Here is a 23,974-nt window from a genome sequence, read left to right as displayed (position 1 = left end):
ACCAACCTAACCGATGACGCGATCTCCAGTGTCACAAACCTACTTAGTTTTGGGAATCCGAAACTATGGCACCATTTTGTCACATGACTTACCTAACCGATGACGCGATCTCGGGTATGTCACCGCGCCAACTCAGTTTTGGGAATCCGAAACTATGGCACCACTTTGTCACATGACTACCCTTACCTAACTAATGCCGCGATCTCGGGTGTCACACACGCCACCAACTCAGTTTTGGGAATCCGAAACTATGGCACCATTTCGTCACATGACCAACCTAACTGATGACGCGATCTCCGGTATGTCACACCGCGCCACCAACTCAGTTTTGGGAATCCCAAACTATGGCACCATTTCATCACAAGACCAACCTAACCGATGACGCGATCTCCGGTATGTCACATCGCGCGGCCAACTTGGATTTGGGAATCCGAAACTATGGCACCATTTCGTCACATGACTAACCTAACCGATGACGCGATCTCCGGTATGTCACACCGCACCACCAAGTTTTGGGAATCCGAAACTATGGCACCATTTCGTCACATGACCAACCTAACCAATGCCGCGATCTCGGGTATTTCACACACGCCACCAACTTGGATTTGGGAATCCGAAACTATGGCACCATTTTGTCACACGACTAACCTGACCAATGACGCGATCTCGGGTATGTCACACCGCGCCACCAACTCAGTTTTGGGTATCCGAAACTATGGCACCATTTCGTCACATGACCAACCTAACCGATGACGCGATCTCCGGTATGTCACACCACACCACCAACTCAGTTTTGGGAATCCGAAACTATGGCACCATTTCGTCACATGACCAACCTAACCAATGCCGCGATCTCGGGTATTTCACACACGCCACCAACTTGGATTTGGGAATCCGAAACTATGGCACCATTTTGTCACACGACTAACCTGACCAATGACGCGATCTCGGGTATGTCACACCGCGCCACCAACTCAGTTTTGGGTATCCGAAACTATGGCACCATTTCGTCACATGACCAACCTAACCGATGACGCGATCTCCGGTATGTCACACCACACCACCAACTCAGTTTTGGGAATCCGAAACTATGGCACCATTTCGTCACATGACCAACCTAACCGATGACGCGATCTCCAGTATGTCACACCGCTCCACCAACTCAGTTTTGGGAATCCGAAACTATGGCACAATTTGTCACATGACCGACGTAACGGATGACGCGATCTCCGGTATGTCACACCGCGCCACCAACTCAGTTTTGGGAATCCGAAACTATGGCACCATTTCGTCACATGACCAACCTAACCGATGACGCGATCTCCGGTATGTCACACCGCGCCACCTACTTAGTTTTGGGAATCCGAAACTATAGCACCATTTTGTCGCATGACTTACCTAACCGATGACGCGATCTCGGGTGTCACACCGTGCAGCCAAATTGGATTTGGGAATCCGAAACTATGGCACCATTTGTCACATGACTACCCTTACCTAACCAATGCTGCGATCTCGGGTATGTCACACCACGTTACCAACTTGGATTTGGGAATCCGAAACCATGGCACCATTTTGTCACATGACTAGCCAAACCGATGACGCGATCTCCGATATGTCACACCGCGCCATCTACTTAGTTTTGGGAATCCGAAACTATGGCACAATTTTGTCACATGACTAACCTAACCGATGACGCGATCTCCGGTATGTCACACCGCGCCACCAACTTAGTTTTGGGAATCCGAAACTATGGCACCATTTTGTCACATGAGTAACCTAACCAATGACGCGATCTCGGGTATGTCACACTGTGCAGCCAACTTGGATTTGGGAATCCGAAACTATGGCACCATTTTCTCACATGAATAACCAAACCAATGACGCGATCTCGTGTATGTCACACCGCACCGCCAACTTGGATTTGGGAATCCGAAACTATGGCACCATTTTGTCACATGACTTCATAATCATGAGGTTCCACTTCAACCCAACATATTGGATTGTTACGTCTTCAATGGCAACCTCATTTGGCTGCCATCTTCGATTTCAAATGGCGAAACTATGCCTCCATTTGTCATAATTATGTGGTTCACTTCTAGCTGCTATATGGGATTATGATGCTATCATTGGCACTCGTATTTGGTCGCTATCTTGAATTTCAGATTCCTAAACTATGTCGCCTATGGATTTGCTTCTATCCACCATATTGGATTACATTATCACTGGCACCAGAATTAGGCTGCCATCGTAGATTAAGTCAGATATCACATTACCAATCACGAATTGGGTTGCTATTGATTTACTGTGGGCCGCCATCTTTGATTTATCGGTGACATCAATTGGTCTTCACCTTGGTTAGGTTACCAATCAATGAGCACTTCCGTTGCTATAGCAATTTACCATGGCGCTGCCATCTGGAACTTAACCTAACCCAACTAAACGAATGACGTGATCTCGGGTAGCAGCCACCTTAGATTTGGGAATCCGAAACTATGGAACCACTTCACATGACGTCATGGCCATGCGGTTCCACCTCAATCCGTCATATTGGAGCATTACGTACTCACTGGCAACCTCATTTGGCCGCAATCTTACATTTCAGATTTCGAAACTACGCTTTCATTTTGTCATAATTGTTTGATTTACTACTAGCAGCCATATGGGGTTACTTCTAGCAGCCATATGGGCATGTGGGATATCATTGGCACCCGTATTTGGTCGCCATAATGAATTTCAGATTCCTAAACTATGATGTCATGACCCTGTGGATTCGTTTCTATCCACTTTATTGCATTACGTCATCACTAGCACCACAACTAGGCGGCCGTCTTAGATTATGATGTCAAATATCACATTACCAATCACCAATTGTGTTGCTATTGATTTACTGTGGGCTGCCATCTTTGATTTATCGGCGACATCATCAATTGGTCTCCATCTTGGTTAGGTTACCAATCAATCAGCAATTCGGTTGCTAAAGCAACTTACCATGGGGCTGCCATCTGGAACTTAACCTAACCGAAGTAAACGAATGACGTGATCTCGGGTAGCAGCCAACTTAGATTTGGGAATCCGAAACTATGGCACCACTTCGTCACGACGTCATAGCCATGCGGTTTCACCTCAATCCGTCATATTGGAGCATTACGTACTCACTGGCAACCTCATTTGGCCGCAATCTTACATTTCAGATTTCGAAACTATGCTTCCATTTTGTCATAATTGTTTGATTTACTACTAGCAGCCATATGGGGTTACTTCTAGCAGCCATATGGGCATGTGGGATATCATTGGCACCCGTATTTGGTCGCCATTACTAACTTCAGATTCCTAAACTATGATGTCATGACCCTGTGGATTCGTTTCTATCCACTTTATTGCATTACGTCATCACTAGCACCAGAATTAGGCAGCCGTCTTAGATTATGATGTCAAATATCACGTTACCAATCATCAATTGTGTTGCTATTGATTTACAGTGGGCCGCCATCTTTGATTTATCGGCGACATCAATTGGTCCCCTCCTTGGTTAGGTTACCAATCAATGAGCCATTCGGTTGCTACAGCGACTTACCATGGGGCTGCCATCTGGAATTTCTCAAACTAAAAAGTTCCTGCTCAAGCGTGCGGGCAGCAGGAACAGAAACGTAAGAGCTGAATCTCTTAATGAATAAAGGCGGGGCCTGCAACAGATCCACCATGCGATCCTCGATGTCTGGTATCGGAGAACTCGTGAAAGCAATTTCATCTCCGAAGGCTAGACAAATGCAAGGAGAGTGCCTTGCATGACAGTGGAGCCCACCTGCTGACATCTGGGTTCATGGCACTGCAATATTTCTACCTCGGCCATTAATGAGCCCACCTGAAAATTTTTAGAGCCAAAAGAAGACACTTCCAGTGCATAAAATGTGCCCTTTCAGTGCGTTCAAAACGCTTCCTAGAAGACATGCAACAACTTCCAGTATGCCCTTCAAGTGCATTTTAGCCTAATATATGGGTGCACGGGCGAGCGTTGCTCGATGCCAGGCACGACAGAGTGCATAGCAGGACCTAGTTATGGTGGCTACACTAGTGTGTCAAACCACCAATGCATCGAACTATACCCGTTGGTCTCGCCAATGTGGCACATTTATTATTGCAATAAGGATTTGCCCTTAAGGCAAAATTCTTGGTGTGTATGTGTATTATATGTGTTGTGAGCCGTGTTAATAAATTGAAGCAGTGTTTGCAGAATCTGTTGTCATGTATCCCGCGGCCATAGCTGTTTGTCAGTGTAGCAGAGGCCCGCTTGCAGTAGAAGACGCGAGCATTCTGATTTTAAACCAGTACATGTCCATATTAGGTGGTATCTGCTTCCATCACACGAACAGAGCGGTATGGACACGTAGCGACCAGCTCCACCTTGAGATAAGCCAGTGTAAGGGCCACCTCAGCTCCAAGCCTCCTCAGCACTTCCTCTGCCCTAGTAAGGTGAAGGGGGAGGGAGCAGACATACGGTGGAATAAGAGCGCGTGTTCTCCCGGAGAATTTTTTTACGGGCTCGGAGCGAGTTAAGGGAACAGGGTAGGCAAAATTTCCGGAAAAAATCTATTTTTTGTTTTTGTGTAATTTAAAATCTATTCTTTCCTTAACATGGCCCAGTGTTTCATTTGCGCGCACGCGAAATATTTACCTCAATATCGAGACTTTTCGAAACCTAGGCAGCATCCAGCCACGCCCCCTCTGACATGCTCAGGATCTGTGCCTCTCCGAAACTGAAAAAAGTTTTTTTGAGCGCCTATTTTTTGCGTTTAGCAGGAATGGCTGTCACTCATCTGGCGTAGGTACAGGGAGGTCTACACGCGTCAATATCTTCAACGATTTCTACGTTTTTTTTTTTGTACAGTGTGTACTCACGGCACCTGTATTGTGCATTGGTTGCTTTCATGTTTTACGTGCTAGCAGCTACCCATCCAAGCGGGCGGAGTAAGCCGCTTTGTGCAGAACGCAGAGTAAATTCCTTACGTCGCCTGACATTGCATAGCCTGAGGCATAAGCGTCCTCGCTCTGTTGAAGCCAAACATGGCAAAGCGTTTGCGCGGGCGAATCGCGCTGGGCGCACCGCCACGGATGCAACACTGTCAATGAGGCGTGCGCCTCTCATCTCGCTAACTCATTCGTGACAGGTGCGAGCTTGCGATCCGAGCCGCAGGAACCGCGTTTATATTGCGATAGCGCCATAGAACTGTTTCATGGTGGGCAAAAGAAGCACCAGAAGGGACTTGTCTTTTCGCACCGTCTTTTCGTCCACCATGAAGCAGTCGTATGACGCTACCGCAAGCGTGACTCAGATGCAACTACTGGCCATGTCATGAACACAGCCATGAGTAGCTGTATTCTATATTTTACCCAGCGCGGCGCTATTTCATTCACGGTGCGCGCACCACGAAAGCCACCCGTGAAGATTGCGGCTACACTCACCTGCTTCTGGCCGTCAGTCGATCACGTGTACCACACACAATATGGGATATGTGACGTAACCGTGACGTAACTATGAAATCAAACACGCATTTGCCGTAACGTGTAACACAAGACGTGTACATAACGCTATAACGTAGGTTGCCTTGTTCATCGCATCTAGAAACGCATCTACTACAGAAAATATAGGATCAATACACCAAATGGCGCAAGAGAGCTTTAAATGTCAGTTTCTGTTGGATCCTGCTGCTACTCATGTAGGAATTCCCGCGAATTGCCGCGAGCAGCTTTTATGGCAGCCCATGCCAAAGATTTGGAGTTGCATGATGCTGGCCTACCTTGGCAAGATTATAAAGCCACTTTAGAAATAGCAGTTGAAAAATACTGGCAGAAATGAATGGAAACATTTTATAAAACCTGTTTTACGAGAACGGCGGAGTTCTCGCCAAAGAAAAACATTTTACGAGGTTATTTTATGTTGCTTGAAAAGTGGTCACACAAGGCTCATAGTTACTGAATATAACCAACCACAACGAACATGCGGCGAATTTTCATACGTGTTAGATTTTAATAACATGTGCCAGAAATAAAAATGGAGGCAAATATATTTTACTATTTTCTTGTGAAAAAATAATCCCTTTCCATCCCATGTTCTTATTGAGCGATGAACCACTTGTGCCATAAGGAGATACTTTGAACTTTTTAAAAGGCACGGGAAGGCACAGGAATTCTAACTGTAGCACATTCCATCTTCTATATTTTTACTTCCACTATTTTACCGCATTTGAACAAATAAGCTAATTTGAAAAACGGCTGCTGCATCATAATCCCAAATCATGTTGATTAGCTCTTACAAAAATCAAGCATCCGTACGGCCCGTCGGAATACGCCGTTTCGTTTTATAAGCCCCTCCTATGCGATCTGCATTTCTTCCACTATTCGCACATGTATAGCCGTTAAAGGTGGCTCGCTCATGCACAAACCGCCCCTTCCTGCGAATTAAACGAGCGTCCTCGCCTGCTGCAGATACCGCGGGAGCGCTCCCATCTTCGATGCTCGAACACGCAGGCGATGATGTAGTCGGCAGTTCAGCCGATAGCGTGATGCGGCCGATGCGATAGCAGAATTCGCATCAGCCTTGCCGTCTTTCGTAAGGCGATTGCCATGCCGCGCCGTTAGCCGAGTGGTAGAGTGTCGAGCCGGCACTCGCAAGGACCCACGTTCGAATCCTGGAATCCTGCTATGCAGCCAGCGACGAGCTGCAGAGCAGAAGGGGTTCGGCGTGGTCCGCCACTTGGACGGCGCGGGGGACAAGGGGATTCTTTTAGCAGAAAGTCTCCTCTAGCGTCCCCCGGGTACCCGAAAGGGCAGGTGCCCGGATTTGTTTTTTTATTTCAAGGTCAAATTTTTATTTCCTGATCGCTTGGTTTTCGCGCTAGCGCCATACAGCTGTTTTATGGTGGACGAAAAACAGCGCGAAAAGACAAGCACCAGAACGAGGCTTGTCTTTTCGCGCTGTTTTGTTTTTCGTCCATGAAACACTTGTATAGCGCTAGCGCAAACGTATGAATCACACTGGCCATGTTTATGAACAGATCTGCGGTATTTAATTTTACCTAGCGCGACGGTGCACGCACCACGAAAGCCGTCCGTGAAGAACACGGCTGCACTCACCTGCTTCTGCTGGCGCCAGCAATCGCACTGAAAGTGGTTCCAGGACAGAACTCCTGCACTGGTTGACATTAAATGTTTCGTACAGCTTTCGTACGGGTGTTAGTTAAATACCCGCATGTATGCTGGGAGTGGCCAGTGTTCACCAAACTAATTTACTTATTGGTGGGGTACCTTCTACTTACTGGGTTGTTTGGAACTTTCTTTATGAAGTGTCTGGGCAACATATTGTAACGCAGGAAACATTTATTTGGCTCATATAAACAAAAAGACGAGAATGGCAGACAAAGGGTATACAGTTGCAGAGGAAAGCTGCCGCCAGCTTCAGTACAACATTATGCTTAAATTATTGAACATAAGCATGCTGGCCCATTTCCTACAGATACTGTTGCAGCAGCGACTTGCGCAATTCGTCCCGCGTCTTCACGCTAGCGACATTCAAGTACCAAGCACTGTCATGTTCATGGCTAACTTTACGGTATTCGCTTCGCTAGAACTAAAGGAAACGCGCCGCGAAAGGTGACGCAGAAGGCTGCACATACCTGGCTGAGCTGGCGAGGGCGGCATCTCGTAGCGCTGACACGGAATACGGCTCCAATTCCCGCGACCCCATAAGTAACACACCTGCCTGCACATTTTCTTTTAAATCTGAGAATAACTTTATCAAGGGCGCGTGCATATTTTACACGTCTATACACCAGATTTCGTAGCAAGCCATTGTTAACGCATCGCAAGTTTTCAAATGTGAACGCAAATGGTTATTCAGAAGTTTTCTGTTTTGCTATGGAAGCCGTTGTTTGCTTGTATTCTGTCATTTGGTGTTTTTGGCGGTGTAATCATGCAGGAGTATCATACCTGACGCCACAACGAGTCATGTTTTCTTGGTAACAACTCATTTGTTTTGCAAAGCTGGTCGCCCAGTAGACATTCATTCTTCGGGAGCTTTCGTAGTTTTCTAAATCAGGAATCAGCGATTCTGTGTTTAAAGTCGATCACAAGCCGTCTTTTTTTTTTTCACTAGTCAGTCTCGCCGTGCTACCTAAGAACACACGAATAAATTCGCCTGCTTTTGAATACTCGTATCCGCGAATTCTGATATTCCCCCAACGCAATATTTTTTTTTAATATTCTTATAAGGCAAAGTAATGTTTCACCACTGACTTCTGATCGTTTGCCAATGTGCTGCAAATGCTACAGTATAAGCCGCAACTCGCATATTCCCGTTTGTGGTCGTCCGCTTTTAACACTTTCATTTGGTGCGAACATAGAATGTCCGACTAGTTCTCTTTCCTGTTCTCTGATCTATCTCAATGTTTTCATGGGCCGATCTCAAAATCCTACACTTTCCCTCAAGCAAGAATCGAACCTGCGATACACGGGCTCCTCATGTGCGGCGTGTCCAGAGGGAAGCGAGATGTGAGCCTACCTGCAATGCCTGGATGGTCTTCATAAATAAATAGCTGCAGCCGACAAGGGGGTGTTCTTTGTCAAGTACGACACCAGCCTCTTCTTGAATAAGACGTTCCCTTTTAACTTAATTGCGGCCATTTCTTTCTCTCTTTTCAGCATAAACTTGATTCATTTTAGGCTACATAAACGACATCATTCGTAAACTTGATTAACATCGAAATACGGGTTAGCTACATCTACATCACTGTCATTTTGTCTTGAGATTCTGCAGTCATCAGCAGTAAGACTGATGGAAAACGTGTTAATTCATGATGGGCAAGCCATTCATTAAAATGAGATTGAGCGGCGGGCTTATTGCGGAGCTCTGATTCGGCTGACAAAAATGAGTCAATGGTTATCTGACGCAAATTGGTAACGATTCCTGAGAAAGGCTCGCAACTAAGAACTTCGCCGTGCAGATCCAGACGTTGAGTACTTCCGCGACATTAGAATACGTAGTTGATAACGTCAGTGGGACATTCGCTTAATAGCCTTTTCGCAAAAGTTGTACTTAACCCACGCCCATATAAATTTAAGCACATATTTTCCATAGATGCGCGGCCATCGTTGCTAAGTCTAATTTTGGTTGCATTTGTAGTTGTGTCACGGTTGAATGCGGAATATCGCATCGCTGGTAAACATCAATCACATATAGTCTGAAGTGCTCCATATTACATATTTTAAGGACATTATTCAGTTTAGCCTGCAAATGACTGATGACGTCAGCCTGATTTTTTACCAAAATGTGAAGTTCGTGTATCCTGCAGCTCGAGATGCGCTGCAGCATAGCGCAGACATTCGCATGTTTAAGAATTGCCTTCTTTCTATACAAAAATTTAACTTCGCCATTTACATTTACCTTTTCACACTAATTTGCCATAGGTTTCCCTACATATTTCATAAACTTGACCTTGTCAAAGTCTGTACTTCGGTCAAGGCAGCGGGCTAAATTATACACGTTTCGTAAAACAAAGAGTGCTTTGGAGCTCTTGCGTTTGTAATTTAATGCAAAGGCTAATATAACCCAGGCACTTTACAATTCGCGTGCGCATCATTTCAATCTCGCCAAATAAATGACGTACCTTTTCATTTCGCCCAGAACACCCGCAAAACATTGTATGACCCCTGGAAAATATGACAAAAAGCGTGTCCGCGAATTACTTGTAAAGCTTCTATTGAAGACAGAAACGGTATATTTTCGCGAAGCATGGAAGTAGAGATGCCCACCATTTGTGTAAGGCGGAGTTCCATCGCGACGTAGGAGCCGATGATGGCAGTGCGTCACTTGCGAATACTTACGTTAACTTCTCCTTGGGGTAGTTTATTGATATTTCACAAAGCGCACACACAAGGTCGCACAGCTGATCACCCCGAACACTACTTCGAGTATTCATTGTTTGCAAAGTATCTGTGATGCACGCACTCAACTTCGCACAAATATTTGGAATATTGATCTCCCCAATTTACCGAAGTTTTTTGTTATTGATGATGTATGGTGTTTTTTTTTTTTTTTGTCCCAACGGTCAGGGATGGCCAAAGAGTGCCAGAGGTGTGTAGAAGTCAATGATGCCATGAGTGACAAGTGTCAGATGTAACGAGGCTAGATAAAGGCCGAAAATATTCCCTGTAAGGTACGTAAACTATGAAAGTGTTTAAATGGTGTCAAGGACGTGTAATGTGACAGATGACCACCACATATACAGCCAAACACGGATATATCAAACCCACATATATCCAATTATTGTCTGTATCGAACTCTTAAATTATCCCCTTGAAAATTCTGAGTTAAAGTATGGAAATTCGTGCGTTTATATCGAACCATATCTTTACCCACCATTGGATATAAGAACACCGCGCGATCTCTGCACTCGCTGCACCCGCGAGCTCCGCAACTCCCCCGGAAGGCTCGGAAAATGTGAGAGCAAGAGGAAGGGAGGCTCGGACTGTACTCCCGCTGCGCACGCTCTCCGACTTGCGGAACTGTTTTTTTTTTTCTCTCTCCCAATGTCTCATCCTTCCCCCGCGTTAGTGATCGGCTCGGAAAAGATAGCCAGGAACGAAGGCGCCGACGGTCTCCTCCTCCTGCCTTTTTTTTTTCTTGTTGCTTTTTCACGAGTTTTGCTCAGCCAACCACAGCTCGTGCCTTTCGTACGTCGCTGTCGCCCTTGGAGGTCATAGAGTTTCCTACAAAATTACTAGAGGGAACTCTGGCGCTAGTGTCTACGTGAGCTACAATGGGGGCGGTTGTCCCAGCATGGGTATAGAGGCTAGAAGGTTATCCTAGTGTCGGAAGCGGGCGCCCTTTCCCGAAGCGCCGGAGAAACCAGTTTGGATGCTTGGCGGAGTAGTTCGAAGAGGGCGCTGCGCTCCTGTGGCGGGTAGAGTTACTGTATATGCTACCAAAGGTAGCGGTAGCATATACAGTAACTCTAGTGGCGGGTTACTGACGCCAGCCGAAGGAATGCAGACACAAGTCCAACAAGTCGTCGTCAGTTTTGGGTAGCACGTGTACCGACGTAGTTCAGTTTGTTGCAGCCTTTATTTTCGTTGACACCGTAGTGCCACGGCTTGGTGCGATGCGACGTTGAACTTCTGTGATAATGCCTTCAAAAAAGAGAGGACATGTTTTGTTCCCCTTTGTAAGGGCGGTTACAAGTCGTCTATAGAAAAGGTGTCGTTGTTCCGCGCTCCATCCGACCCTGTTCGCTTGAAGGCATGGGCAAGGAACATCAAGAGAGACGACAAAGTGCTGAGTGAAACTTGTGTTGTGTGCTCTCGCCACTTCGACGAGCGGTTCATCCAAAGGAAGTTCAAGCACGTAATTAATGGCGAGATTGTCGAGCTCGACCGTGAACGTCCGGCGCTTACTGAGGATGCCATTACTACTATTTTTCCCGACGCACCACCTTATTTCACGAAGCAACTGCCCAAAAAGAGAGCAGAAAGAAACATGGCCAACAGCGATGCCCCGCCAGCGAAACGCAAGGCTCCGAACAACGACCAAGCTGAAGCCGTCGAAACACAGGCCTGCACTGATGAAACGCCGCAAAGACCGCGCCCGTTTCTGCAGCAAGATTTCGCTGCCATGTGATGCCACTGTTTTGTGCTTCGCGTGGCACACCGGCACGCAGCCCGGCGATGTCCGTGTCGTAAAACACGTTACTTTTTCGACGTCCACGGAAGCTGCTGCTACGCAGCAAAATTCTCATATTTGCACCGTGTTTTGCCGCGGCATTAAGACAGAAGAGTTCAGTGTAAACAACGAGTGCAATGCTGCCCAGGCATTGAAGAAGGTCGACGAACTACAACTTTGTCCAGGATGTGGCATTGAGCCTGTCACCGGCGGTCTGTGCGTGCAGTTTGGTTCAGAGCACTTCGCAAAAAACTGCCGTGTGGTCAGCCCCGATGGAAAGCCCTGTTTGCACTGCAAGTATACCAGGAAACTTGTTAAAAACCAAATGTATAGATTGAATAAAAAGCAAGCAGACAAATTTCAAGCGTCGCATGGCCAGGAAATCACTTCAATTGTTCCGAACAAAGAAAAGACTGGCGCAAGCACAAAGGAGTGTAGAAGACCTTAGAACGATCAACCAGAATATTTCTTCCACAACTTTGGACGAAAGAATCAAAGGTCTTCCTCCAACGCAACGCCTCGCTGTGAAAGCATGTTTTGAGGCGGCCACTAGAAAGTCAACGAGGGGCATGTTGTATGACAAAACATGGGTGTTGGAGTGCATACTCATGTGCATGAAAAGTCCCGAGCTTTATGAACATGTAAGAAGGCATGAGATACTTGCACTCCCCAGCAAGTCCTGCCTAGACAAACACATGGCTGGATTTAAGAGCTCCTTTGGATTCAATGCTACTGTTTTTGAGGCCATGAAAAAGAAAACTGATGAAATGGATGCATGCAATTGCCACGGTGGCATTGTCTTCGATGAGATAAAGCTCTCGGAAAACATTAGTGTGAAAGCCTCTGGCAAGTTGAGCGGCTTCGTGGACCTCGGCCCATTTAGTGAGGACTATGATTCCACAGTGAGTGACCACAGACTCGTCGTAATGTACCAGCCCTTTCAGGGTAAGTAGCTCAGTTTAACGCATAATTTTTTTTCTGATGTTCAACGGGGCTTACGAATTAATAGATAGTAAGAGCACACAGTTTTTTTTTGTCTGTGTGTGTGTGTATGCCGACATTCTGATTGCCAGTTCGGCTCATAGAAGCAGTATATTTAATTTCGTGAACGCATTGGTTTTGTCTTTTCTCTACAAGTTGGTCGCTTTCCAGTGTGTTTATTTCGCTTTTATTTGTTGACACGAACCTGTTTTTGCAGCACGTATACACTTTCATGAAAAATAAAACGCTCACATTATATTGGCTTTGGTCCGAAGCAAGTTTCTGGTGTGAAATGTAACTTCGCCCGCACTCTTTCGATGCGGTGCGAGCAAAGTCTAGATTTTGAAACATTCTGTGCCTATTACATTGCTCTTCACATTTCGTGTGTGGTCAGAGCTGCATTTTGGCTGCGTTATCAAGGGGCTTTTGTTATCATTTATCAGTCGGCCTTGAGAGAGAGATAATAAGTGTGACGTAGAGAGAAAAGAGTAGCTGCAAAACCTGCTGTTGGGGCTCCTTCCGTAATATTATCAAGGTGGTGCGCTGTCTCTTCGGGTTTGCGATAGGCAGCGCAGTTACTTTCAATCAGCTTATTTGAGGGCACTGCTTTATGATGCGGGTGAGAGTTCACTCACATGGTGTTTTTCATAGTTCGTGAGGTTATTTTCCAGTCGATAAAATTGTACGCAATTAGTATGTGGCTGAAAACACTGCAGTTAGATGTCATTTTGGGATGCCAACAAATGCCTCATTGACACTTTGAAAATTACGAGAGTACTTCTCGAGTTAGATAATTGTAATTACCAAATTAAATTACTGGCTGCTACTCCGCTTTACCAGAAACAATATGCACTAGGTTTTCTTCGAGTAACGGAACTGTTTTTTTTTCATCTTAGTGCATGATAGCTGTGGAACACTCTCTCTCTCTTCATCCCTATACCCCTTTCCCCAGTGCAGGGTAGAAAAACGGACATGCGTCTGGTTAACCTCTCTGCCTTTCCTCTCTTCTATTTCTCTCTCCCTCTCTCATTCACTCAGTAACCGTAATGAGGCCAAGCCAGATTCGCTCGAAATCGGATTCAACAGCAGTCATGTGCGGCAGCACTTATGCTCGGACTAGCAGAAAAAAAAAGAGAGGCTGCAGTTTTGGAGAAAGGAGAAGCAGTGTTAGTGATAGCCAAGTATGCGACAATTACACGAAGGAAGATTACACCAGCAAGGGGACTCAGGCTGTGAAATTGAACTGTCTCCTACTATGAGGTCTTGTATATACTTAGCGCCGTCACTTCAGTGCTCAAGTCTTCGAGGTCAAGCAAAGTTTATTGAAGTGCAAGATATATATATATATATATATATATATATATATATATATATATATATATATATATCGTAAGGAACCGCTTTATTCCAACCGAGCTCGGACTACTACCTCGAGGCTGTGCTGCTGGTGATGATATATGCGGATGGAAAAGATGTGCAGATGATGAAGTTGAAAGTCAGGCATGTGTTGTGCCCATGCTAATTCTCTCTCGCTGTGGAAGCGGCCGCCTGGCAGCGCGTAAGTACTATAAAATGCGTCAAATATTTGGTTTTAAGCGGGCGACATGCACTATCTCTGTGCCACAGCAACGGGAATCGGGTGGCATTCTAACAAGCGAGACATGGTAATTGACAGGTGATGTCTGCTCAATGACCGTGAAAAGTCGAATAAAACACGAGAAATTTTTGCATAAGCCAGGAACGCATACAGGAGTCCAAAGAACTTCGTCACCAGGAGAAAAAGTCACAGCACAGTGGGTCGAGTCGTTACAAAACTTGCGAGCGTCCTGGGAGACGCCGGTGTTAAGCGGGGCGAGGCGTCTGCACTCTGCGAGGCGAGACACAAACTGTTCCAAGAAAGGAACTGATGGGGGTACAGGAGTCGAAAGGAATGATACTTCAAGAATGAAACTTGGTGAACAGCCATGGATGAAGAAAAAATGTTAAAAGCCAGTAGTACGTTGTGTAGCCATGTTATAGGCGAATGTCATGAACGGCAGGATTGCATCCCCGTTCGTGCGGCCAGGGTGGATGTACAGTCGCATGCAATATGACTTGCAACACTCTTGTTCATGGTTAAGGGGCTCCACGGCTGCGCAGCAGCTCTGACGAGTGAAACAGCAGTTTAATAGACACCACTAATTGAAGCTGTGTTTCGGTCCGGAACTTACCATGTGTCTGCACAGCCGTACAGCCTTGGAGCCCCTTTGACCACGGGCACCGGTATTGCAATTCATATTGCACGTGACTGTACATCGCAATCATGTCAGAGAGGGAATGGTGAAAACACTCCGTCAACCTGTTGGTCTGCGGATGGTAACTGGAAGTCGTCTTGCAAATTGTCTTAGAGGTGCACAGAACTTCGGTAAGGATAGAAGAGAGGAAGACTGCTGCGGTCACTGAGGAGAACGCACGGAGCGCTGCGGTGTAAGATAATGTTGTGTAGAAAGAAATCGGCGATTTCAGCAGCAGTCCCGGATGGTAGAGATGCTGTCTCCGCATAGCGTGTTGGATGGTCTATGGCCGTTGCAATCCAACAATTTCCATGTAAGGTCATGGGAAGAGGACCCTACAAGTCTATTCCAACTACTTCAAAAGGCGAAGCGGGACAAGGCAGAGGTTGTAAAGAGCCAGAAGGAGCTGTTGGGTTTGCTTCGACAATGAACGCAGGGTGCAACATACTTCGCAACGGCTGAAGATGGGCCAGGCCAGGAGCAGCGACTTCATATTCTGTTGTAAGTCTTGTGGTAGCCTAAATGACCAGTCGTCGCATGATCGTGAAAGGCTTCAAGCACCTCACATTGCAGAGAACATGGTATGACCAGGACCCATTTGTTGCCATCAATCTGATAAATGTTTCGATGTAAAACCCCATTGTGCTGCTTGAATTGATTAAGTTGTCGACGAAGTCGGGCATTTGAAGGTGACGAAGAATCTTCCATGCGTTGGAGAATAGTTCAGCAGTATGGGTCGATGCGTTAGTGGGACACAAGGACAGATGGGCTGTCGTGTCTTAGCCATTCGAGGGTTACAATGGGTAAAGCCGATGAAGAGGACTCAGGACGTACACAATCACGGAGAGGTTATGGTGAATCGTCATGATTCGGCAGAGGGTAGCAAGAGAGAGCATTGGTGTCTTGATGCTTCTTTGCAGCCCTGTAGGTGACATTGAAATCGTACTCCTGTAGGTGAAGCACACAGCAACCCAGGTGACCTGATAAATTCTTCAGCGATGAAAGCCAGCACAGTGTGTTATGGTCTGTAACGACTGTGAAATGGCGGCCATGAAGACATGGGTGAAATTTTTGCACTGCCCAACAGCAAGGCACTCCTGCTTGGTTATGCTGTAGTAATTTTCTGCACTGGTTAGTGCACGACTACCATAAGCAATTACTCGTTCTCGGAATGTCTTGTCAGATTGCAGTAGAATGGCACCGAGACTGACTGCTAGCGTCGTTGTGAAAGATGGTGGGCGCAGTCGGATCAAAGTGGCACAGTACTGGGTCTGACGTCAGGGCATGTTGCAAAAGCAGGAAAGCAATGTTCACATTCGTCGGACGAAACAAAGGGCGCATTACTGGCGAGGAGTTGATGGAGCGGGGACGTAAAATTAGCGAAGTTGCATATGAAGTGCCGGAAGAAGCAAGTCCAAGAAAACTGCATGTCTTTTTGACGCAGTGGACACAAAATTCGAGGATGGCAGTAAGCTTCTCGGGGTCCGGTCGAATACCTTCTTTGCTGACTATGTGCCCCAGAACTTTGATGGCCTTGCTGGCCAAACTGCATTTGTGTGTGTGTGCATGTGTGTGCGTGTGTTGAGCTGCAAACCAGCATTTGCAAGACAGGCAAGGACTTCATCAAGATGTTGCAAATGTTTGAGAACATGGTTGAAAACACAATGTCGTCGAGATAGCACAGACAGGTTTTCCATTTCAAGCTACATAAGACTTATCGATCATGCATTCGAATGTGGCAGGCACATTGCAGAGTCCAAAAGGCATCGCACTGAACTCGTAGAGCCCAAAGGGGTAGCAAATGTTGTTTTTGCTTTGTCGGATTTGGACATCGGTATTTGCCAGTAGCCTGGTCTAAAGTCAAGGCTAGAAAAATATTCAGCACCATGGAATGAATCTAGTGCATCATCCATCCGTGACACGGGGTAAACATCTTTGCGCACGACTTTGTTCAGCGCACTGTAATAGACGCAAGAACACACTGAGCTGTCTTCGTGACAATTGTAACGACATGAGTGTCAACAGCTCAAATGACAATTGATCCACGAGGCAACAGTTGGGGTTCGATTTGGTTTATTGCAGTAAGCAATGCAGACCCCTCAGAGAAGCAAATAAGGCCAGGGGTAATCAGAATTGCTCGAGATAGGGTATGGTCATAGTGTAGAATGAATACGCCGCCATCCACAATGTTACAGGAGTTGACACCTATAATCTCTTCTCTAGGTGGCCAAAGAACGTAATCGGAAGAGGTGACGAGACGAATGCGTTCCTTGAGGTTAGGAAGAGAATTGCCAGTGGCATCCAGTTGTGTGAGGCGCTGACGACAAGATATAGAAGCGAACGCCAAAGATAAGAAGTCCCACCCCAAGATGACTTCATGGGTCACTCACGAAATACCACAAAAGCAATGTGGTGAAGAATTTAGTCTATGGACACACGAACAGTACACGGTGCAATTGGACAAATAATAACGTTGGCCACTGCACAAAGAGAAAAGCCGGAGTAGGGCAATTCTTGTGTTTTATAGAGTCCCAAACAGTCACATGGCAATAATCGCCAAGCGTCTTGTAACATGGAGCCACCTCAGAATTGCACCAAACAAAGATGATGGATGCAGCCAATCTTGCCAGATAACTACATTTTGACTATTCTGTATTGTTTGCATTTTTTTGTGCAAAAGGAATTCTCGCAGAGAGTTTTATCTTCAGTGGCCTTCAGTTGACGTCATATGCTACAACTAGCACATAAGTTAACTCCATAGCACCACTAGGATGGAGACATTGTGTCGTGGGATGCTTCCTTAAAAGTGGACAAGAAGATTCTAAAGGAAAAGTGTGAGATGGTCACAGTAATAACCAAGGCATTTGGCATGGGAATGACCCAGCTATGAAGGTATTATCAGATGTAGACAAGCATATAATACTAAATGGCACCTTGCACGAGCCCCAAGTGTCAAATGTAATCAGTATTGTGCATTGAAAGGGCCAAAAATGCTTTGTGTATGCAAGGGAACACTATGGGCATTTGATAGCAGTTGCTTAGATGTACTACATTAACAGGAACCAAACAAACTCCCTTAGACATAAGCATGCAGCAAATTCAAGGACTAGATGAAGCTTTAAAGAAGTAACTGCATTTCATGTAGGATGGGTGTGAATGACCTTTGTGCATGAGATCAGTGACAAAAACACTAAATGAATGCAGTACAGTGTGTATCATATCTTGTGCAGACCCAACTAGCCTGGAGTTTCAGCGTTCCTTGTCAGTTCATTTAAATAGGCACTACATTGTTCAAAGTGCAATATTGTTCTACAAACAAAACATAATATGCAAGATGTAGCATGCTAACCCTCGTGGCTCAAGAACTACTGAACCGAAACCTCAATGAGCAGTGAAGTTTCCTTGTAATTTTCATTGTAACCATACTTTTGCTCTTGAAAGTGAACCTCTTTAGTGAATTTGCTTGTGTATTAATTTTTCTTTAGGCAAGTATTTTTTATACATGTTAATGTCTCAATCCTGCTTTCTCTTTCCGGAGCTAAACAAAATGCCTCTTATTTCAATTTGATCTTTTGACCTAGGAAGCCATCATCTGGTGCTGTGTACAGCAAGCACATGCTTCGGGCAAGGAGGGAGCCAGCACCATATCTACATCAGCAAGAACCTCGGTGCTCAAAATAAACATTTTCTGTGCAAATAACTGTCTTTTTATACTTCCAGCATGAATTAATAAGTTTATTTTGCCTTCACATGCAGGAAGGTTTATAGGAATAAATAGTGACTGTAGAATGCCCAGGAAAAGCCTTGAAGCCATTTCACTTTTACAGTGATAAAGTACATGTGTACTTGAACTCGGTAGTACAGAAACGAAAGGCAAAGTAACAGGAAAAATGCTCGGGGCAGCAGTCGTATAAATGGTAGGTGAACAGAACTAATTGTGCTGTCCAGTTTCATTCAGTTTGACCAAGTGTTGCAAGAATTGCCTTCAATATGAATCATTCAGTTTAGCCAGCTAAAGTCGAACTCGTGCAAACTTTGGAATGTCTGCCGAGAATTTTAGCATAAATGATATGTGTGCATCCTTCAGCAGCACTACAAGCCCAATAAGGTTTTTGCGTTACTGTCCCCCCTCCCTTGGGGTTATTGCAGTGTCTACTTCAAGTGCTTGAGGGTATAATGGAGAATGACTCCAATTTGCTATAAATATGTGCAGTGTTGATGCAGAAATGAGAAGGCTATATAAATATGCAGGACAAGAGCTGGTAGGCCTGGTTATAAGCATGAATTAGAAATTTATAGACCAAAGGCAATATGAATACAATATGTTAAATTACATCCATATGTGGGAACTACCCACATGAAAGGAAAGAAAGTACAATACTTGCAACCTACCAACAGAAACATCAGTCTAGGGAAGGATTCTGTAAGGATCCACTAAGTGGACTATTTCAGCACACACTGATTAGGTAGAGCTCTAAGCTGGTAGAGCAAGTGGCAATCGTCACCGTGGGCTCTTGTGCTCTATTCATTCAGCGTGTACTGGAATGGACAGTCCACTTAGTCAACACTTACAGACTAGCCCCCTAGGGCTATGGAAGCACGCAGTATATTAAGCGTAAGTCTGGATTGCTACCTCCTACTTATGTGGCAAGTCCTCCTGTTTACCTGTTCCTTTCAGCTGAGCACCGCCTAGGTTAAGTCAGAAAAAGCAACCAGCGTCCATAGAATTCAAACTGTTACTATTTGCCCTATAAAAGGGGACAGTGGAGCCTAAAATGACACTTGACTTGGGCCATATTTTTCGCGATATGCCCGAGAATATTGGGATTTCCCATCAATTTTACCCTTCCTACATCACATAGCGAACAACCTGAAAACTTAACACTGTTACGCAGAGCGATTAAGGGTCAGGATTTGAGCGAGAAAACAACACACGACACCTGAGCACAAACTATGAACTGGTTTATTTTTCTGCAAGTGAAGAGTACATAAAGCCTACACGCATGCACAGGAGTCCTCTTCCCGGTCTACCTACACCCTCTATTGTCAGCGATTATGCTAATCTGTTTATTGCTGAGTGAAATAGACGGCGGGCTGACACATGAGCCCTGTGGGTCCACCTTGAGGTTGTATGCTTCCACAACTTCTCTTTTCCCTTGGTTCCTACTTTTCAGCAGAATCATTGTCTTGTGATAATCAGCACTTGATAGTTTGTGCTCAGGTGTCGTGTGTTGTTTTCTCGCTCAAGTCCTGTCCCTTCGTCACTCCGCACAACAGTGTTAAGTATGTCGAACCAACTAGCCCACTGCACAATTTTCCTGAACTTGAAAACAATTGTAAACTAAAGTCTGTCAGAAACGATGTGTTCTGCCATGACATACAGATTTATGCATGATCACTTTGCTATATAAAAATACAATTTTAGCCAACGTTAACGAAGAGCTTCACTTTTGAAGTTCACTTAAATAATGTCTGTGATTCATTGTGACATTACGAGGTCCTGGAGATGCTAATGAGGAGATATGTCAACATTGAGCCTATTCCTGTTTAATCTATGGATAGATGCCTTCACGAAGAGTTGGAGAAACTGCACAATACAATGTTTTATATCATATGTAATAATTATGCTGTGATAAAGTGTACACGCTGAGCTTAATGTTTTAGAAAAGCTCAAGAAAAGGCTCCAGAATAGGTATGATGGATAGGCAACCTTTTATTTGGCTCTCTTCATAGTGAAGTCTAGACGCATCACCTCAGCCACACTTGGTAAAATTTGTAGGCTCGTACTACCCATGCCTTTACTGCACAAGTTGCCTTGGTGCTCCCAGTCTTCACAGGTAACACTTAAGCACCCTCTCATGCACATGTTTCTTCCAAAGCTACAGTTGCTAACTAAAGTAACTCCCACATGCGATTCTGTAACTCTAGACCTAACTGCAAAAACGCATGCAGTACTACAAGTTTGGCATGGAGTCCACATGACATGTGCACAACTTCAAATTTCGTATAGGCAACAGATAACTGGTAACCTGTAACAAAAGAGTAACAAAATGGATGCCAAGGAAAATTCACCCAAAGCCTTAGGCAGGAAAATGAGGTGTTGTGATGAGATAAATAGCAATCACATTTGATCGACTGACTAAAAGCTGGCAGGGGTATTGCATTTGACATGACTGAAATGAGCTGCAGCATGGCATGGTAACTGTGGCAGCCTTTACAATGCCGCGCTCTCTGAATTACACTTGTGTGCACCCATATGCTGCAGCGACCAACTGTTTTTATTCAAGAAAGCCAGGTTTGTGGTTCAGCACACATCATACGCTGGCAAACTCACTGATGAGTCAACTCCCTCAGATCATCCCATGAGTCTGAGTGAGCCCAGCTGAGCAGTATTTTGGCGAGTTTGAGCCCGAGTGAGCTCGGCTGAGTAGTATATTCTTATGAGTTCAAGTGAGCAGCTAAGTGTAATTTTGGCGAGTGTAGATAGGGAGTTCCAATTATTTTGCCAACATATATACGGTCCGTGTACTTTCGAAATTCAAGTACGACACTTGCGCATAGGTTGGAAATTAAGCTTCTCGCCAAGTGACTACTGCAGAAATGATCATAGAGCTAGAGAAGAACGATACGCCTTAATGATGCAGCGTGCCGTGCGGGATCCATGTGGGCAGCATGCCAGTGGATGGGTGCGTGTTTGGGAAATTAGGGGGTTTCGACCCATCCACAGATAACTTCCATAATACCTTTCTCCATAGTGTATTATTGCGATAGCAACTTTTGGACACCCCAAGCGAATTTTCGACATCGCCCTGATGTTTGGTTTAAAGTCCAAGTGTGACAAAAATTATAGTGCCCCGTTGCATCCCACATGCTGGGGTTAATTGCGAACGAAAGGGTGCGAGGGTGAGCCGAGAAGGATGGCAGCTTTATTCGCGCTGTCCACGTCCCGTGATTAGGCGCGCGCTAGGGTAGGAGAGCGCGCAACGTCTCTTGCCCGGCCGTGCCCGTGCATATGGCTGTCCGCGCGCAGCAGAGTGCATTATACACGGCCCGCGCGTGCCACATTTTTTAAAAGTAATTTGCGGCCGGTGTAAAGGCGGCAAGCCGACGTGGCTGCTGGTTTCACGAGTGTTGGAAGTAGCGATATCTAAGTTTAGGACAAAACTTAGAGAACAGTGACTTCCTTAGAGGGGCCAAAATTTTGGTGCGTATGAGCAGCACGTATAGTAGAATGCAGTGTTCCATTGTAAAAAAAATTTTGATGTAACAAAGTAGAGTGCTGAGTGTTAGGTCTTTGTTACATCAACGTTCAACAAAAATTAAGCGCTGGAAATCAGCGCTGGACACATATGCAACTCCTTACTCCACACTGAAAACATTTGAGAAAACATTTTTTAAAAATACTTTGTACATTTGTATAAATCCCTACCTGCAGATATTCCTCTGGTTTAGCCTAATTATGTGCTGCCTACTTCACTTACTGACGCAGCATACGTATCATTGCGAAATTTATAATTTTTGCTTTTAGAAAAAGCATCGAGTTATTGAATTTTGCGAACAGAAAAAAAATTGCAACTTCCAATATAGCGCGCTTCCTAGGCTATTAAATAGCTACAATGTTCAAGGAACGTACTGTTTCCATGAGTGGTTTACTCATGCAGTAAGATGTACTGCTCCTACACCTTGTAATAAAAAGCATATGCATCGACACATAGCAGCTGATATTCTTGCTTATTTTCTCATCACAGAGGTAGATGGGGCACATGAACCTATATGCTCACACAAATCAACGTGACCAACTACTGCGGAGACATGGCAACAAATTCTTTGTTTACCTTGTACACCACAAGTGCGAGGTTTGCGCATTAATTTGACTTCATGAAACCCTATTTATACTACAGCCTTTACGGCAATGCTTGCATGCAGTGCGGTGAAGCGCTCAACAAAACTGCACATATTATATGGTTTGTTTGATATTAACTCGAGATGCAAACGTTTGTGCAGGCAAGCAAGCAATGTTTCCATTCACGCAGCGCACCAAAAGAGCGTGGTATATGCATTGATCTGGTTTCATGACATCGTACGTTTGCCACTAGCTTTACGGCAGTGCTTGTGTATAGTGCTGCGAAGCACGACGGAACTGCACATTATTATACGGTGTGCTCGAAATCCACTCGAGATGCAAACGTTTGTGCAGGCAGGAAACGAATGATTTAATTCACGTAGCACAACACGAGAGCGCGCTCTATGCAGTCCTTTGATTTAATAAAACTATTTCTGCCACAGGCTTCACAGCAATACTTGTGTAGAGGGCTGTGAAGCTCGACGCAGCTGTAACATCCCACGGTACACCCGATTTTTACCGAGTTTGTTTTAAAGGGCCCCTCACAGGCTACATAACAAATTTTGGTTATACGCTGAAAGTTGTTACGTGCCCTCTAAGAAGGGTTCTACCGCAAGCATTTTTCAAATTGGGTCATTAACAGCAGAGAGAGAATTATTGAAGTGCCGCGAACACATGATTTCAGGAGGCAAGCGTCGCCGCCTATATAAACACTCTCTCGACTTTTCCCATTTCGCCTGTGTAAGCGAATTTCCTTCAGTGCGTTCTCCCATACTGGAGCCGAGGGGTCGCGCGGCGGGTATACCTTGCCGTCTTCTTTTTTTTCACCGTCACCGGCACACTTCCGGTGACGGTGTCGCGCGAGCTCTTGCGCTTGTCTCGTTTCCTGTAGCGGACGATAATGCGCACTCTACACGAGAACACGTGATTAGCGGTATAAGTCAGTGCCCCAGCAGTGAGGCAAACGCGACAGGATGAAAGAGCATGATCGCAATGCTGGAACACAGTAGACAATGACGTATAGTTTCGTTCTCTGCACGCGTGCAAACGTCGGAAAAAGGCGACGAAACGGAAATTCATCTCTCTTGCTACAGTGCGAAGTAAAACAAACGCACCCAGACATTCGGGTTGTATTTTTCATTATTTCTCTAAACTTTAATTAGTCCA

General features: G+C 45.3%; 1 long non-coding RNA gene across 1 annotated transcript in view; it reads right to left on the bottom strand.

The window, feature by feature from the left end:
- Positions 1-4,106: 4,106 nt before the first annotated feature.
- Positions 4,107-23,974, bottom strand: part of LOC139053749 (uncharacterized) — a 58,740-nt gene continuing 38,872 nt past the window's right edge. The window contains exon 3 of the long non-coding RNA XR_011510742.1: positions 4,107-4,462. This is a non-coding gene — a long non-coding RNA (uncharacterized lncRNA). The remainder of the gene's footprint in view (positions 4,463-23,974) is intronic.

This window comes from Dermacentor albipictus, unplaced genomic scaffold, assembly GCF_038994185.2.
Source record: "Dermacentor albipictus isolate Rhodes 1998 colony unplaced genomic scaffold, USDA_Dalb.pri_finalv2 scaffold_180, whole genome shotgun sequence".
NCBI classification, from domain to species: domain Eukaryota; kingdom Metazoa; phylum Arthropoda; class Arachnida; order Ixodida; family Ixodidae; genus Dermacentor; species Dermacentor albipictus.
This window is presented reverse-complemented; position numbering and strand designations above follow the sequence as displayed.